General features: G+C 42.3%; 1 pseudogene; it reads left to right on the top strand.

The window, feature by feature from the left end:
• The first annotated feature begins 3201 nt into the window (after positions 1 to 3201).
• Positions 3202 to 4476, top strand: LOC142446083 (septin-7 pseudogene; annotated as a pseudogene).
• The last annotated feature ends 304 nt before the right edge of the window (positions 4477 to 4780 follow it).

Below are 4780 nucleotides of genomic sequence, written 5' to 3'. Positions count from 1 at the left end.
ATTCTGTGTCACATGCACACTTGAGCACATCCACTAAGAACCCACTAACACACACAACCACATCCTCTGAGCAGAGCAGAGAGGAGGGGCAGATGGGTGAAACACAGCCACGTGTTTCTCTCTCTCTCCTTGCAAACCCGGTCCTTCTCTGGAGACTGCCGTTCTTGTCTGTGAGAGTGCACTATTAAAATTTTTATTTTAAATCGTAAGCGCTTATTTAAACTTACGTTTCTGCCATGTGAATTCTTTCTGTTCTGAGAAGCAAGCACCGAGGAAAAGCATCCCACAGCCTAACATATTTGATTCAGATATCCCTCTGCAGTAAGTTTCCCAGGCTTAGGACAAAGCTTCCCTGTCCCTAGAGCTGGGTGCGAGTTTTTTGCTTCACTTCCTGCTTACTCTTCTTTTTTTTCACCATTTAAGTGGAAGAAGAGGATCCTCGGTATCTTAGTGGGTTGTGCATTGCGCTGCTAAATGCAAGGTTGACTGTTTGAGACCTTCAGTGGCTCCTCAGGAAAGAGATAGGCTCGCTGCTCCTGTGACTAGTTCTAGCCTTGGGGGTCCATAGGGGCAACTCTACCCTGTCCTGTGAAGTCACTGCATCAGAATGGACTTGGTGGCAGGGGACTTGCTCGCTACTCTTCTGGGAGGTACAGATAAAGGTCAGGAGCCCAGTGTGCTGACAGAATGTCTGCTCAAGTGCTGCGTCTGAGCACCCACCACATGTGCCTGCCTTTCTGCTCTCCCTTGGAGTTCCTCCTTCCCTTGTCACAGCACCTCCTTGCATCTCCTTGTCGCCTTGACTCATATGCTATTGGGAAAGGTTCCCTGTGTAACTACCATGGCCCTGTGCCTCTGTTCCTGGGTTTCTCTTTCATCTTCTTTTGCTTTTCTGGCATTTCTCATGACCATTTTGGCTGCTATCTTTTCCCCTAACATAGCTGTCAGTGGCCTCTATCACTCAATCACTATCTACTAGTTTCTCTGTGTGAGTCAACTCACTCCTCCCCTCCCTCTCCTCTGGCTTTGCTTTACGAAAACTCTGCAAGGAAGCAAGGTCCATGGCTCGCTGCTGCCTCCTTACAAAAATGGACTCCTATTTCCCATCAGCAGCATCTTGATTGGTTTGGTCATGTGTTAGTGGGAAGTAAACGTATTGGTTATCTAACTCCTTTCGTGATATTTCTGACATCCTTCCTCCACGTTATAGAATAACCAGGGTTTGGGGGCCCTTGTATTTTGGTCAAGCATTGGCCCAGAAGCAATTTGAGAGTCACATCTTGGATCCAAAGAGCATTCATGAGGATTCTGAAGCACTGCTGGTGCTCCGTTCTTCACCACACAGGAAATGGCCCCATCAACCAGGCTATTTATGGTGCTTGTAGGACAACCAGTTTTCTCCCTTGGCTTTCTGGTAGTCACAGAATGGCCAGCTACGGAGGCATATTGTCAAAATTACAGAGACATATGGGTTGCAACCCCTTTGGGGGTTGAATGGCCCTTTCACAGGGGTTTCCTGGTTTATAACAGTAGCAAAATTACAGTTATGAAGTAGCAATGAAAATAATTTTTGATTGGAGGGGTCACCAACACATGAGGAACTGCATTAAAGGGTCAAGACATTAGGACAGTCAAGAACCACTGGTTTAGAGCCTTGTACTAACTCTAACATAGCTGTCAAAATGCGCCTAATTTTAGAGGAACTCAACTCAAGAAAGGTGGTAAGATACCATAAACACCCTGAAGTATACTACATGGGCATCCCTGGCCAAGCCAAATATGCAACCCCAGTAAAGACTTTCCTGAAAGATCCTATCCTTAAACTCTCAGGCCTTCAAAGGATTACAACCTCTTTTTGACACATTCCTCAAGCATGAACTGTGAATTCCCAATTCAATCCCCCAATCCTACGTCAAAAAGAAAGCTGGCTTTTACTGGCAAGTAGGACTTACACTAATAAAGGAAGCAGTAGTCCCACAATAACCCACGAGGGCTAGGTAGACCCAACCCTTATATTCTCCAAGGTGACATACCCAATTCCACTGGGCGGTATAGCACCCGAGACTTAAAAGATGCCTTCATCTGCATTCCCCTAGACACTCAAGGTCAGTTCCTATTTGCCTTTGAAAGGAAGTTAGAACAGGGACAATCACATCCACTCAATTGGACAGTTTTGCCTCAAGGTTTCAGAGATAGCACAATTCTACACAACGTAGGTAGGTGATCTCATTTGTTCCACCACTCAAGAGCAGTCTATTAGCCACAATGTACACGTTCTAAAATCCTTAGCAGAAAAAGGATTACAAGGTCGGTGGTAGTTAAATAATCATTTGTTAATTTGAGGATTAAGAGTGTAGGGGTGGAATCTAGCCTGTCAATCATAACATAGTCAATGAAGTCTCTGTATGGGTATGACCTTCTCTTGAGAATTCTGGGAAATCCTGTATTTCTTCCTTGGAGGCAGGAGACAGCTCACTCTCTCTGCTCACTTCCTGTATGGCATCCCTGAGGAGAAGCCACATGGACCTACCCTGATGCAGTCCTGGGAACTGGAGGGGCCACATGAAGACCGCTTCCAGCACTGAGATGCTTACTACAGCATTGGATCCAAAGACCTCCAACCTACTGGTCTGTGGTTGTCCTGCATTCTGTGTCATTTCATGTGTTTCATGAGTCTGAAGAGGATTGTATAGATTGATGTCAGACATATGGGCTAATATCAGACTTATGGGCTTGGACTGCACTGGGATGAGATGCTTTCTTAATGTATAATTACCCTTTATTTAAAAGTCTTTCTTATACACAGATGTGTGTTTATGAATTTGTTTCTCTGGTCTACCCAGACTAACACAATATCGGTAAGGTTGAGATCCAGCTAGTACAATAAGAACTTACCTGGGATTAATCTTATTAAGAGGAAAAAGAGGCAATAGACAGCTGCGAGCCTTGCTAGGGGTTATTGAGTTTTGTTGAATTTGGATCTTTAACTCTGAGTTCCTAGCAAAACCACGATATAAAAGCTTAAAATAGAAAGGTAACCTACTGTGGGGCACAGAGCAAAGAATACCATCAACCAACTTAGGCCTCTTTTGCTTCAAGCCATACCATTGGCCTTCAAAGCCTTCCAAAATTTTTTTGTATATGTCACTAGAGAAAGGGCGTATCCTAGGAGTTGTAATCCAAAAACTGGTCTCTCAGAAAAGTGTCAACAGCAGCACCATGGTAACTCGTCAGAAGAACCTTAGAAGCTATGTGGGATTTGCAAATCTCCGAAATCAAGTACTGTATACAGAAAATCAGTGGAGAGAGGATTTGAATTCACACTTACAGTTGTAAGTGAATCTGGACTGGGAAAGTCAACATTCATCGACTCTGTCTTCCTCACAGGTTTTTATTCTCCAGAGTATCCAGTCCTTCCCTTAGGAGAAAAAAGACTGCACAGCTGGAAGAGTCCGAAGTTTTAATGAAAGAAGATGGAGCAGTTACTGCTCATGATGTTTAATACTCCAGGCTTTGGAGATGCAGTGGGCAATAGTGATTGTTGGTAGCTTACAATCGATTACATTGAAAATAAATTTGAGGACTACCTAAATGTCAAATCTCTAGTGAATAGATGACAGATGCCTGACCATGGAACGCAGTATTTTTATACTTCATTGCTTCTTCAGGACGTGGACATAATGCCCTGGAGATTGAGTTTGTGAGGCATTAATTTGAAAAAGTGTATATTATTCTGCTTATTCCCAAAGCAGATATAGTCACACCAGAGGAGTGTCAGAAGTTTAAAAACAGATAATGAAAGAAATCCAAGAACATAAAATTTAAATATAGACATTTCTAGAAAGAGTTGATGGAGAAGAAAACCAGCTTGTTAAACAGATAAAGGACTTTGCCTCTTGCTGTGGTTGGTAGTAATGTTATTATTGGAGTGAATGGTCAAAGATTCAGAGGAAGACAGTGTCCTTGAAAGTGGTGAACATTGTGACTTTACAATCCTAAGAAGTAGGTTAATAACAACACACATGGGGTCCTTGAAAGATGTCACGAATAAGGTCCACTATGAGAATGACAGAATTAGAAAACTTGTACCTGTGGCTTACAACGGCTTTGACAACATAACAACGAGAATAAAGGACAGCACGCAAAGAAGCCTTGTGGCGCAAATGGATGAGGGAAGAAGGGAGCATGTTGCCGGGATGGAGAAGATGGAGATGGAGATGGAGCAAGTGTCTGAGATGAAGGTAAAAAAAAAGAAAGTTCAGAAACTGAAGAACTGTGAAGCTGAGCTCTAAGGGCGTCATGAGTGAATGAAAAAGAATTGGAAAGCACGACAAAAAGAATTAGAGGGAAAACAGCATTAGTGTTAGAATGAGAAAGTGTATTAGCCCAACAAGTATATTAGAACAAAAACACTCTTCCAGAGCCTTGAAAAAGAACAAGAAGAGAAAATCTTTTAAATCCTCCATTGATCAGTAGTTACATTTTATTTGCAAATATGTCAGATTGAACATCAGTATTTGTTGGATCTCTTTGACCAATTGTCACCATTTTTGTCCAGAATGATGGACTTTATACAAAATATAACAAAATTTATTTAAAAAATCATTTTATTAGAGGCTCATACAAGTCTTTTCGCAATCCATCCATAAATTAATTGTGTAAAGCACATTTGTACATTCGTTACCGTCATCGTTCTCAAAACATTTGCTCTCCACTTAAGCCCCTGGCATCAGCTCCTCATTTTCCCCCTTTTTGTTGTTCTTTTTGTGTGTGTGTGAGA

The sequence above is a fragment of the Tenrec ecaudatus genome, chromosome 4 (genome assembly GCF_050624435.1).
Source record: "Tenrec ecaudatus isolate mTenEca1 chromosome 4, mTenEca1.hap1, whole genome shotgun sequence".
In the NCBI taxonomy this organism is placed as follows: Eukaryota; Metazoa; Chordata; class Mammalia; order Afrosoricida; family Tenrecidae; genus Tenrec; species Tenrec ecaudatus.
This window is presented reverse-complemented; position numbering and strand designations above follow the sequence as displayed.